The following is a 14,396-nucleotide window of genomic DNA, read 5'->3' as shown; positions in this document are numbered from 1 at the left end:
TTTCCTGATTGATGCTGTAATTTGAAAGAACAAGGAAGGAATTTCAGTCCTCTCCACAGATTTCCCTCTACATTTCCATTTATGATGCATGAGTCCCCAAAAGGGGCAGCTTAAAACAATGAAAGAAGCAACAGAAAGATGTCATAAACATCTAGGAATGGGGCAGATTAGGATACTGGTTGCAAGTGAATGCTTTGCAGTTACCTGAGTTACTTAATTTTAATTCAGTTGTTCAGCTGCTCTTGCAGAGACTGAGGATACTGCATGCAATATCCTTCCTTTCACCAGCAGCTCAGAGTCACAGCAACATTATCTGACCATCTTTGCTTTTAGGGCTTCCTTTGGGGATTTTATGCTTTACAGTTTGGGCATACACTTTAGGAATACCTGCCACATCATGTACCTGAACATGGCTATTCTGGCTATTCCTGCCTTGTGGAAGTCTGTTCTAGACTAGGGAAAGGAACGTAAGATTTCTGTGGTATGGGTCACTTCTGTGACAAGGCAGTGGGTATGAGTTGAATTCAAACAAAGCAGTGGTTTATGGAATGACCCAAAGCAGAGCAGAGCACCAAAAGACAGCTGCTCAGAGTCCAGAGAGAAGAATCAGTACGGGGCAGGAATGAGACGTCTGTCTCTGGGTTACAGTGACACACTTTTGTCTCTGCACGAATGCATTAAGGGTACTTGTCAGACTTCCTACTCTGATCATCTCATTAACCAGTTCTCCCCAGAAAGAAACTGTGTTCTTCAGGCGGGCTTGGAAATGTGACTTTCTTATGGCACATATTGCTAGAGTCACCAAGAAACCTTGCTTAGGCTTCATAGACATCTCCCTCACCATTTTGGAGTTTAGAAATAGAATGATTGTTTCCAATTTTATTCCATTTATCAGGACATGAGAGTTTCAATCTGGTTGTCAGAAACTTAAATGGATTAAGAATAGTTTTTGAAGTCAAAAATTATTACAGTCCCACACCTTTGTGAGAGAAAAGAATCGGGATACTCGAGGGAAATGGATTTGTTAGGATGGGAAAAAGACATCTTTGCTGGTGATTCACACTATAATGATGTCTGACTCTTTTATTCTGAGCAGGAGCTACACAGAGATGTTTTTTCTTTGAAGAAAATTGAAGAGATTCAGTGAGGACATATCAGCACAGCTAGGACTTATTTTTCTCTTTTTCTGTGTTCCCTCAGACACAATTTTCTAGGTTTCACATTTTACGAACAAATTTTTCCTGTGAGTCAAGACAATACTTAAGCAAGAGGTGAGCTACTAAAGACAATATGCAGTCATGTTACAGGATCATGTATTGGACAGGTTTGTAAAAGATTGGGACTTTCAGATTCCTTAAAGGACATCAAACAGAATATAATTTTATTTGTATGGGATGAAAACTGGCTGACCTATGGCAATATTTTTGCTATTTAGTCACTGTAAATTTGTGATCTCTGATGGGGAAGAAGGGCAACTCTCAGACAGGCCATGTTGCTGGACATGCCATAAATCTCTTCTCTTTTTCGGGTAATAGCATGCAGTGAGAACAGAGTTCAAAGTGGGTGATGCTCTTGGAAGTGAATAGTAGAAAATCTGCTATTCTCTAAACCAGAAACTTTCCAAGCCTGATTTCTGCAGTCAGCCTGCAAGGTCTTCTGTGCCAAGTGTCTTACTGCCAATGAAAACTAGCATTTTCTATAGGAAATCTTCTGATAATCATATTTACTCTTTTCCCCATTAAATCTAGTGTAATTTGACCAAGCACAATGCAGCCTTCCAAGAGCTACTAACTGCAATTCTTCCACTATCATTCACTGAATATCAGATAGATGAGATTATTGCACTGGCCGAGAAAAAATATTTAAGACTTGCACTGGATTTCCAGCCTGAATGGGGTAAGCCTGGGATGGCAACCTGCCTAGAGACATTATCTATAACTAGGTGTTTATTATTTTTCTTGATGTGTTCATATGCTTCCAGGTAAACACAAATGTTAAAATGTTAAAATGAATAGTTAATCAGTGGAACTACTAGCCATAACAACAAGAATACTGTCATAGCAACAACGGTTTTGTGATGGAGCACTAATGTCTCCTGTCTCCTCTGTTTGTGTAGACTGTTCAAAGAGTAAGAACTATCTCCTCCTCACATTTACCAATCTGCTCCAGGTGGGGACTCTGAAGGAATGGAGTGAAAGTAATATCAAAGAAATTATTCAAAATTTGTTCATGAAGAAAACAAGCTTCAGAGGGACAGGGGATGTTCTGACTCACTTTCCTTCCCAGCAGCTTTTCCATAATTCAAATGTCATAGGCTAGATCAGTATATCTACAATGAGCTCTTCAGTCTCTTCTTTCAAGGATCTTGCCTGTTCCAAAAGGGAGGTGTGACAGTTTCAAGTGGAATGGTTCTTGCAGGTGATTTTCTTTAAAAGGTTGAAGAAAATCCAACAAAACCAGAACATAATAAACCCCAGTTACCCCATGAAGAGAATAAACTAGTCTTTGGTCTTTTTTTGACTTTCTGGAAGAAGACAAAAAGACCAGGGCTATCTCATCAGATATCCTGGCAGTTGCTACAGACTGTACAGTTTGACTGCATCAGGAAAAGAAAGTCTATTTTTACACATGGCTGAAAGTTTCGTTCTTCAAGTGTCTGAGTCGAGAAGGTGAAAGCAAACCAGAAAATAAAATTGTGGAACAGATCAGTTTGAAGCATCATAATGTTAGTTCCTACTCATTAGAGCAGTGAAAGCTTCAACAAATTTTTTACAAACTGAAGTCAGAGTATAATGAAATGTCATAGAACTCTGCAGGACTAAGAGAGGCTTTTCCAGAACAGTAGAATCCCTGAGAGGGAATCTATATTTGAAAAACAAAAAACAGGGATAAATGGCTTCTACTCTTTCTTTCTCTCTCTATAAAATTTCCCCTGAATGCCTGGGTTTTATTCCAGCATCTAAATCACACATCAAAAAAAAAAAAAAATGAACCATTGCAAATTGTCTGGGGGTTTTTCCTGACTGAAGAAAAACAAGTGTTTTTTCTGTTGCACATTAGCTGTAATAATTTGCACTTTTTTAAGAAGTGGTAGTGCAAAAGAAGTGAAGAGTAGATCTCATTTTTTTCAGGATATTACACATTGGAAGTCTTTATGAGAAGTAGGGGGACTCATATGCCTTCATCAAAGGAAGACAAACTGCCTTGCACAGTGTAGTCAACATCCTAGGTTCCAGTTAAAAAGGAGGTAACACCATTGCTGTGGAGTTAAGATTTGGAACTTCAGTTTACTGCAGATCCTTGGTTTCTTGGCTATTCTAGCAAGATAGCAGAATGATATGGGTCAGAGGATGCCTTTTTGTTATGAAGAAAAAGCAAAGAATCCTGGGCCTGTTTTTACACAGATGGACTTTGTCATGACTTTGGCAAGGACCCTTTGGGCCTGTTACTAATGGGTTTGAATTAAATGAGTTTGCATCACTGAACTAACAGCATGAGGTATTCTTCCATTCTGTTTTATAACTGACAGTAGACAATCTCTCCACTCATAGCAGAGTCTGAAAAACCAAGATATCCCAGTGCATTTCCTGTTGGACTGTGAAAGTCTGCAAAGTTGGAGACTTCACAATCTGTCTGGGCAGCCCATTCCACTCTTTGATCATCCTCATAAATAAATTTATTTTTTCTTATGCTTTAATGAAATTTCTCATGTTTCAGCTTGCTCCCATTACCTCTGATTCTGTCACTGGGTAACACCGAGAATTTTCAGGCTCCCTCTTCTTTATTCCCTTCACTCAACTATTTACACACATTGGTAATGCTCTCCTGAGCCTTCACTTCTCTGGGCTGAACAGTCACAGTTCTCTCATCCTCTTCTTGTACAAGAGATGCTCCAGTGCCTTCATTGAACTTTCTTCAGAAAGCAAATGTCTCTGTTGTACTGGGGAATGTGGAATTGAACCCCCACATTCCAGTCATGGCTTCAACACTGCTGAGAGAAAGAAGGGAAGGATCTCATCCCTTGCCCTGCTGACAGTTCTGTTCCTTGTGCAGTCCAGGCTGCTGGTGGCCTGAGGGTTCACGGCTGGCTCATGGTCAGCTTGCTATCCACCAGGACCCCCAGGTCCTTCTCTGCAATGGTGCTGTCCAGCAGCTCCCACCATTTGAATCCCTGATCCCTTCTTTCTTCTTCTCAAATGTCAAACACAGTGAAGCACCCACCCTTGTTCATTCCTCAGTTATGCAAATTGTGAAGTTATAACACTCCTGGACTCTTGTTCGTAGTTAGGTCACCATACTTTATGTGGTAGCTCCCCATTAACTCCTTAAAAGAAAGAAAGTAAGATAATGGGTTGGATACGGCTATTTGTATTTGTGTCACTATTGAAAAATGAAAAATTTCTATGGATAAAAAAGCAAAAATATGTTATCCCAGAAAGAGACAAAGCCCATACTGATAAATCCTCTTTCTTGAATTGATATTATTTCCTATCTTTCGTATTTTAGGCAGAAACTGATAGAAAAGACACTGTCAAGTTATTAACCATCTCTCATGTTACTTAGAATGAGTGTTTCATGTTTAGTCACAATTGTTTCGCATTTCAAGGACCTTTTTGATGAAAATTAGAAAACAAATTCTCTGAATCTCTGATTCTTTCTCTTTTCAAAGTGATTTTCTTCATTACAAGGTCACACTCACAGTGCTGTATCAAGCCCCTAATTATGGCCCTGATTTAATTCATCTGCAGAGGAACAGGGCACTCTGTCATGAGTAATTTCAGAACCTTGGAGTTACACAAACTCCAACAATGCATTTATAAATGCTCAGTTCTTTGAGCATCTCACCAATAGTCAGGTAATATCCCACACAATATGCTATGCATTACTAGTTGTGCGGTTGTGGACCAAAAATTGGTCTCTGCTCCTGAGACCTGCCAGTGAAAATTGCAAGGACACACCAATATGGACTTGTCCACCTTTGTACATTTGAGGGAGTAACTTGTTTCTGGCAGAGACTGGGGAATTGTAATAGAATTCTGTTGTTTTGTTTTCCATCTCAAATGCAACTGTGTGAAACATGTTCTTACATAGTTTTCCTGCTTATATCTACCCATCTGAGCCTGCATATGATGTTTAGGCTGCAGGATTCCCTGCTACTCTAATAACCACTTTTTTGCAACTCAGAATATGCACTGAGAGGATTTCCCACACCGATCCAAGATGGATTGCAGGAGAACTAGTGCGAAGATGCAAGTATTGTCTTCATCAGCTGTTGTCAAGGTCATTTTTGGTCTTCCTCCTAACCAGGTGAAATTTCTACCCTCCTTATATACAGCCCAATATTATCCTCCTACAGTTCTTTACATATAGCATGATCTAGACAGAGACTTAAGCAATAAAGTCATATATGTGGTAGCATGTACTTCATAAAGATTATTAGCATATGATACATTTTAATATTTAAATAACCCTGAGTGAGGCAAAAGTTCATTTTGGTCTGTAGCATACTTCAATTTTCTGGTCATACAATTTTTTTAGTTCTGCTCAGCTCTTCAGAGACAGAAAGAGGAGGACCATTCTGTCTCCACCAGACCAGGTCCTCCAGCTACGTCATGTTTTCTCCATGTCAGTTATGTGTATCTCCACCTGCAAAGATAACACAGTGGTACACAGGACAGGTTGCAGATAGTAAGGCTTAGCCCTTTCCTGGGCCCTTGGTCTTCATCCCACGTAGGGGTATTTCAGCAGTACAAGTGATTACACATCATAACCAACCTGAAATGTTACACTTTGGCCTTCTCCCAACTCCACTGTAAGAGGCTGAACGTTCACAAACTAAGAGGCATTTTAAATGCACTCTGGCAGAAAAGCTGTTCGTAATTACTGCCATTTCTTAAGTTAACGGCAACAATATTCTGATGGGAGGTGTTCTTTCATCTGGCATTAGCCAAAGGAAATGACTTCACAGCTACATTAATTTACATATATATTAAGCTCATGACAAAGCAAATTATAAAGATAAAACACCATCATCATGTCTCTGCTTCCACTGCCTGTGCACTTCTTTCTTGTCCTTCAGTTTGACCATCAGGTCTCAACTCATCCATGGTGGTCTCTTGCCTGCCTTTCCTGGTTTCTTATACTTGGAGATGAAGAATGAGTGTAGCAAGATGGAAGCAGCTTAAAAAATGGGAAGAAAAAGATATTCATGTAAGCCATGACACAAGGCACTTTTCCAAAATGCATGTTATTTTTGCAGTTTGTCAGAACCACTCAGCACAGACATTAACTTAAAACTGCCTAATCTGCTTTCCTCCTTTGTTGATCATCCTTAGAGAAATAGCCTTGGTGTTGGTACTCTCCTCTTAACACTTAGACCAATAATCAGTGGTCAGTCAGCTACTGTTCAGAGTGTACATACAGCCAGCACTGTAAAAGAAAAAGTATGTGCAAGGATGTGCCATGTGAGCATATGTCATGACATCCAGAATGCAAAGTAAATAAAGGGCACCAGAATAGAGTACATCTGTCCATCTGTCTGTCTATGTCCAAATTTGTAAATCAACCAAAGAGCAACTGCTGATTGGAAATTAGATTTGTAGGTCAAGAAAGAAACCTGCTTTAAGACCTGACTAAATTATTTTCTGTCAGTTGAATTAGATGAAACTCTTAAACCAAATCAACGGATGCTGAAGAGACACAGCAGCATTTGAAGAGGCCAGAGGCCATAGTGAATGTTTTGTAAGTCGTGCCAGTGCCTCAGATAATAATGAAAATAATCAAAGGCTTTTCAGCTAGAATAACTTTCTCCTCCAGGAAAAACACTACTGACAGAACTAATGGGCTTTAGAAAAGCGAACACAAGCCAGGACAGTGTATTTAAAGAAACTGTAGGTGAAAAACAATATAATTAGAACTCTGTGTTTGCTTTACAGTCACAAATTGTTGCAATTTGCTTTGCTCTCTGATTTCCTAGGAGGTAAAAGGAAGAGGAACAGGAATAAATCTCCCTCCAGGCCTTGCTATTTTAGCTGAGCCAGTCTTGATCAGACTTTGCTCTTTATAGTGAAGCTATCTCACCCATGGACATTAGAAGGGTGTATGACACCTGTTCTTTATTTAGAAAGAAGATATTTGGATTTATTATAATTTCATTTTAGCTCCCTTCCTTCCTTCCTTCCTTCCTGCCTTCCTGCCTTCCTTCCTGCCTTCTTGCCTTCCTGCCTTCTTTCCTTCCTTCCTTCTCCATCTTTTGTCCTTTATTTCCTCTACATTTTCTTATGCCTAATCCCCAACCAGCACAAATGCTTATATGGATATAAATGCAAGCAGCTATTTAAACTCAATAATTCAGTTAGTTCCCCTTGGAAAAAATTAGCTCACACATTAGCATCTTTCCTAATCTAAAGAGTTGACAATGGATCCCTGTGCACTATCCCTCCTTCCCTCCTCAGAAAGGTACCACCTCCTTATATCAGAGTGTATTGGGTCTGGCAGAGGTGGATTTCATTTTCACACAGCAGCCCTCACGGTGCTGTGCTTTGCATTAGTGGCTGGAAAGGTGTTGACAACACAGCAGTGCCTTGGCTGCTGCCGAGCAGTGCTGGCACAGCACCAGCCTCTCTCTCCAATTCCACCCCACACAGGCCAGGAGGCTGGGGGTAGGCAGGATCGTGGGAGGGGACACGGCTGGGACAGCCAACTCAAACTCACCAAAGGGGTATTCCACATCACAGGGTGTCTGTCCAGGTACAAAACCTAAGGGAAAGGAGGAGGAAGGTGTGGCATTCATTGCTCATGGTGTTTGCCTTTTGGAGCATCTGCTAACATGTATTGAAACCCTGCTTCCCAGGAAGTGGCCAGACATCGCTTGCTGGTGGGAAGTAGAAAATAAAATCCTTTGTGTTTTTTAATGTTCTGGTTTGGGTTTTTCTTTCTTTTTTCTGTGCTTGCATGCCCAAAAGATTTGCTTTAGCTTTATTTGTGCTTTTACAGTGCTGCGCTCTGTATTGGTAGGCAGCATGTACACCACACAGAGTGAATGCTCCTGGAGGTTGCCTACAAAAGAATACTCCTGATGCTTTTTTGTTCTCAGCAGAATTAACACAGAGGGTTTTTTTCCCCACAGGCTCTGGGAAATCTCCCTGAAAGTGGAAGTATTTGTTCCTCATGGCAGGAATCAGCCCCAGACAAAATGCAAGGGAAGCCTCTTCCTGATGCAAGGCCTGTAATACCATGTTTGTAAACATCCAGCTTTACATTCACCAAAAGGTGTCCTTTTAAAAAAATATCCAGTGAGTAGCTCTGAAGCTGTTAGGACATAATCAGAATCAGGACATAGGGTCACACAGAGACAAGAGTAGCCAATGGAAGCCTTATGTCTTTGGGAAAGGCAGTAAAATATGCTGTCTTTTTTACAAAATACAGGAAAATAGAAGTTACGCTCCTAAAAACAAAGAAGCACACTCACATGTGGTAAATGACTAAGTATTTATGAAGTAATTAATGAATCTTCCATTAAAGTAAAAACAAACCTTGAAACAGTAAAGACTAGTGTTTCAGCGTGGCCTTGAGGATGGGAATTGATACAAGTATTAAAATCATAAATAAAATCAATGTTGCAAGACACGAGACCCCAGCCTACTCTTACACCCAGAACAGTTTATCCATGGGTAATATATTTAACCTTATACAAGAAAAAAGGATTTCATTCATGAAACAAGCCAAAAAGAAGAAAGTATTAAATTGGAAGCTTGATCTCTCCCAGCCCTGGTATCAATCCACATGGAATAGAATCATAGTGTGCTGGGGGTTGGAGTGCACCTTTCCAGATCACCAGGTTCCTACCTCCCTGTCATAGGGGAAGTCTATAGATCTGCTAAATAACACTAAACAGGGAAAAAGTAATTTAATAACCAGATTTTTGTTTGTCGTTCAATTTTCTTTACTATAAGTGGGGGAAAGATTCTGCAACTTTTTATGTAAACCTCTTTCGATACGATTTATGTTTTCCCAGCTGCTATCTCAGCTTCTGAAGAGATTAAAATGCAAAGAATGATAACAGCATGGTTACATCAGCAGAACATTTATTGCCTTGAAAGAGGTGACACTGTGGCTGGGCTGGAGCTGCAATCAAGAAAACGGAGGTGGAACAAGCAGAGTCAAAGGCAAGTACAGGCAAATGTATGACAAGGTTCTTCTGTCTATAGCTTGTGCTAGTTCAGGAAGGCCAGCAATGACATAGAAGTGTGGTTTTGTACAGTGCTTTATAATTGCTGTGGACATACGGTCCTAATGAGGAACACATCAACAACAAAGTATTATAACCTGCAATCATCTCTTTCCTTGCTCAACTGCTAAAACATCTGTGTTAGGTAAATGAATTTTTCTGCCTGACTGTGGATGCTAGAAAGCAATCAAAAGACATTCTTAATTTTACCTGAAAACCTGCTTTCTTCATTGGTAGGTAAACTGAGTAGATCAGTAAGCAAAAATCTGCATTATTTCACTGACATAAAAGTGGTTTCTGAGTTGTTTCAATGATCTGAGAAACTGGCCTATGCACCCACGTGAGGAATCCAAAGGTGTAGGGACCGGGAGAACCTCTTCAACAGTGAGAAGATGTTGTGGGTAGTTAGAATTGCTGTTGAAATGGTGAAAACAGTGTCTTCAGTTATACAAGAAGTCACCTAATTTTGGTGTTTCCAGAGTTATTTCATATTATTTCATATTTCATATTATTTCATATTATCTCAACTGTATGCTATTTCATATTAGCTCAAATGAAGTGCTCAATGTAGTATTCTGGCTGACTCTTAGATCTGTGACAAGAAAAGGTAACGTATTTGTCTAAGTTAATAAAACTGGCAGGAAATTAGGAACTGAGGGTGACCTGTGGAAATGAATTGACTGCAGAAACCAATTGATATTAGCTGACTGCTAAACCAGGCTCAGCCAGCTGACATTTTACATTCAACTTACTCCTGTTAAAAAAATTTTGCCTTAAAACAGAAAGCTTGAGAAAGAAGGAATTGGAGGAAACAATGCAATGTGTAACAGCAGACATCTGCATTTCATTTCCACATTTTTCTTCAAGTAAAGAAGACTGTGTGTCACTCACCTGTGGCCAGTTCTCAGACCGAAGGCAAACATGAAAGTCTGATGGGAGGTAGATGTCTTCAGACCGAACAGAAATGTCACCTTGGAAGTAAAGGAGCTGTTTTCTAGCCTGCCAGTGGGTCAAACAAAGACAATTGAGATGAGAAATCTCTGAAATCACTTTAGCTGCATTGAGAAGTTTGGAAATATTGAGTAACCCAGAAGATTTCTTAGCAGTTGCAGAGGCAGTGGGAGAACACACAGCAGTGTGAGCAAAGGAGAGAGACCTTACAATGTTTCTAGCAGGTGCTCTTTTAAAGCCTTCAGCCTGTGACCACGTCGCAGTCTTCACAGCCTTTTTTCAGAACAAGGAACCTTTCAGAGCTCAGAGAAGAAGTTGTTCAGAAATTAGCACCTTTCCAACGGCAAGATGCAGGAATTTTATGGAGAGGAGTCTGTTGGGGAGGCGAGTGGAAAGGTATTAACTGCAGTAAAGCCCACGGTTTGTGTGCCAGATATCAGGAAGGCTGATGATCTTCATGCAGCACATGGCCTGCATCACATCAAGAGAGAACCTAATGCCTAAAGCATGGGGCAGCAGTCCAGAGGACATAAACTCTAATTTTGATTTGATTGGACATGTAGTCAAGGTCATGACTACATCTCCTGCTAGTCAGTGGTGGTATTCCTGCACGTCCTGAGAGTACATAGACAGTAAATTCCACAGTAGTGTGACAGCTCATGCATCCAGACTGCTGAGCCCATGACTTTTACCACTGTGCTAGTGCTGTGGTACTCACCTATTGTTCCTCCTTATGAACTCCTTTGAGAGTTAAGGAAACTGTTTTTCTCTTTTTACCTGAAAGAAAGTTGTACCAAGGTGGGTGTTGATCTATTTTCCTGGATAGCAAATGATAGGATGAGAGGAAAAAACGAGGTTGCGCAAGGGGAGGTTTAGATTGGATATCGGGAAATATTTCATCACTGAAAGATTTGTCAAGCATTGAACAGGCTGTCCAGGGGAGTGCTTGAGTCACCATCCCTGGAGGTATTTAAAAGCTGTGTAGATAGAGCACTAAGGGACATGGCCTCATCATGGACATGGCAGGGTTGGGTTAACAGTTTGACTGGATGATCCTAGAGGTCTTTTCCAACTTAAATGATTCTGTGACTCTGTGATTCTATGATGACTCATTTGCCACCATCTCAGACTGCTGGCATTTTTTCAAGTGCATGGTAAGTGAGTCTGCCTCCAAAAGGCTCCTATTTTATGGACAAGAGATGGATGGAATGGAGCTGAATCTCAGGCCACAACCTAAGCTTTTCTCATGCAGATATAGAGCAGAGCTTTAAATGTGGGTATCTGAATTCAATTTAGTGTTTGAGCTGATGGCATTTTCAGCCTGACTGTATTTCTTCTTGTTTCTGATTCATTGAATTCTAGGAAAAATCTGGGAAGAAGAGGGTACTGAAAGCAGTTGAATGAACCTGACAATTAAGGTCAATTTATAAAAATCCCTTGAGGAGATGTGACGGAAGAGCTTTTTGTACCAAGCCTTTGGAAATGTATCATTTCCAATGACAAAGCTAAATGGACAAAATAGGAAGCTGGGATAAGATTGGAAGGCACAGCTGTGACATCTGTATGTGTGCACAGCTAAACACTTTGTACCAGCACTTTCAGAATGGAACTCATCACCTAACCCCTCTTCATGGTTGGACTCAATGATCTTAAAGGTCTCTTCTAATCTAAAATATTCTATGATTTATTTCTGGTCACTCACATGCCACTCCACTCATTTATCTCTTGATGCAAGTAAGTAAGCAATCCTAGCTTATCCCACTCACTAGGAAAACAGAATTTGTATTTACTCCCAGTTATCTCGAATTCACCATGAGAAATAAAATGAGATGAAGTACTGAATATAGAAAAGCAAGGTCATGAGACTTTATGAATTCAAAACCCCATCCACAGATAGCACTGGATGCAAACTTACAATCTATCATCATTTCCCCACCTACCCCCCTGTTATTTCCTGTTTTAACAGATATTTTTCCAAGTAATTTCCATCTTCTTTCAAAATAATCTGGGTCTGTGTTGTGACTGCCTGTCTTAGTTCTGACTCCTTTTTGCACAGTTAAGGTCTTGTGCAAGTCTTCACTTCAGCATGTCATGAACTTTACAATATTATTCATGTACAGTGTCTGTGGTGATGGGAAGGCTTCTCAGGTACTGTCAGGTAACTTGCTTGAAGGTGGGTAGTTGACCCCGACTAATGCTAGCAATTGGCTTGAAGGCTCTAAACTGGTCCTTAAACCATATTTGCTGGGTTCATGGGGATTGCCTGCCTTGGCATTGAGAGAAAAACTTTTCACTCTGCACCGTTTTCATTGTTCTTGCTTTGCCCTGTTAAAAGGAACTGCTTTGCTACCCCAGACCCTGCACACAGTCTGGCACTATCATCCACAGCACCTCCTCAGTGTTGTCTTCAAAACACCTGATAGCTGGCTGTCATGGTTCCAAGCCCAGCTGGAGATGAAACACGATGCAATCACTCTCTCAACCCCATGACATTTCCCACCTCCCCAGTGGAATGGGGAGGAGAATCAAAATAAAATTTGTATCTTGAGATTAGAACAGTTTAATAATTGAAAATAAATAAGAGACAGTAATAATGGGAAATGATAATAACAATGATAACAAAATGGAAAAACAAGTGTTGCAGAATGCAATTGCTCACCACCTGCTATGCTCCCTCCCAGTTCCTTCTGCATATTCCCTCAGTGACAGAGCATGAGACAAGGAAAAAAAAAAGTTCTTGACTTAGAATAAACAAGACTGAGCAGAAGCCCAAAACATCAGTGTGTTATCAACACCATTCTCATTCCAAATCAAAATGCAGCACTGTAACAACTACTGAGAAGAAACTGACTCTAGCCTAGCTGTAACCAGGACACTGGCCTCTGCAGCATGGCTTGATCTTCGAGTCAGTATTAATGGGACACCCATGCATGTCAGCAGAAGGCTTTCCAGAACAGGAGAGGATGTAGTAGGGTGTTCATAGCCTGTCTGACACCGGCTGCCAGCAGTTGCTACACCTCCGTGTTTACTCCATAATGATGTCACCACAGGATGCCATCCCACCAGAAGAACAGGGCCCACCATATCGTTTCTGCTGACACTGGGCAGAGCATCCTTTCCCACAAATTGAAAGGGTTCATGTCCACAGACTTGGCTCTGAGAGACCCCTGGAAATTATGGTTATAACTCTTCATAAACTCTCATAATGCATCAGTGTATCAGAAAAGTATTGCATGTGGTAAAATAAATCACATGTCTTTGTTCCAACTGTCATGTTGAAATGTTCTAGAAATACTACACTTATTACTAGTAGGAAAATGGTGTACATTGTTTAAAGCTTCATTTAAAAATTCTTTTCTCTTGTCAGTCTGAATTTCTGAGGTGCATGGCCACCAGCTAAAATAGTTTTAAAAGCTGAGTTTTTAAACCCTGAGTGGTTCAGAGCTTGTTTTTTCTTTTGAACTGATGTTCAGTCATGTTTGTCCAATACGTATGGCACTATAAAGGTGTACTTAACACCACTGTTATAGGTGAAAAAACACTGCATATTATCAAGCCTGCCTGCCACTGCACATTCACCTCTGCCATAATCACCTGGTCCTCTAAAGGAGTTTCTTGCCACCTTGAATAACCTTTAAATTCCTGGTTTGAAAGCCAGATTGCCAGGTTGCCACTTGCCCTCTGTTCACAGTAACAATTTATATCTCCCAAGTTTTCTGCCTTCCCAGGAACACAATGAATGTATTTCAATGGAAGCAGTGATGCAGGCATGTCTGCAACCTAATGCTACTATGATTATGTCAGAAATGCAATGTTTGACAATCATGTGAGCTCATGTACAGAAAAACTTTATTAACAGCATGTAAGGGGAGTTGTTTGTTAACCTCCTTCAATCTTTTCCCCCAGAATGTCTTTGTCTCATCTATGTCCACTCCTCTTTCTGCAACTGTGTCAGGCCCTGGACATGAATGTCAGCGGATCATGACACACTTCTTACTTCTGCCTCCTCAGTCAGTCATCTGGAGCTTTTTGAAACTTTCTATAAGGTTAGAAACTTTCTATAAGGTCACTGACTTAAGGATAAGAAAACAAATTTTGCACAAGCCTGAACAGCATGGTGGTCTTACAGGTAGCTTTAAGAATGACCTGCAACTTGGGAAAGGGGAGCTCATCAAGACCACCTCCTTTCTCTGTGTGAAACTTACTGAAAATTGCA

At 40.5% G+C, this 14,396-nt stretch overlaps 1 long non-coding RNA gene across 1 annotated transcript; it reads left to right on the top strand.

The window, feature by feature from the left end:
- Nucleotides 1-1,714: 1,714 nt before the first annotated feature.
- On the top strand, nucleotides 1,715-10,788 carry LOC116437820. The gene is made up of 3 exons (XR_004237493.1): nucleotides 1,715-1,896; nucleotides 5,185-5,307; nucleotides 9,017-10,788. It is a non-coding gene; the product is annotated as an uncharacterized LOC116437820 (long non-coding RNA).
- The last annotated feature ends 3,608 nt before the right edge of the window (nucleotides 10,789-14,396 follow it).

This window comes from Corvus moneduloides, chromosome Z (genome assembly GCF_009650955.1).
Source record: "Corvus moneduloides isolate bCorMon1 chromosome Z, bCorMon1.pri, whole genome shotgun sequence".
Taxonomy (NCBI): domain Eukaryota; kingdom Metazoa; phylum Chordata; class Aves; order Passeriformes; family Corvidae; genus Corvus; species Corvus moneduloides.
The sequence above is the reverse complement of the archived record's forward strand: the minus strand, read 5'-3'. Positions and strand labels throughout refer to the sequence as shown.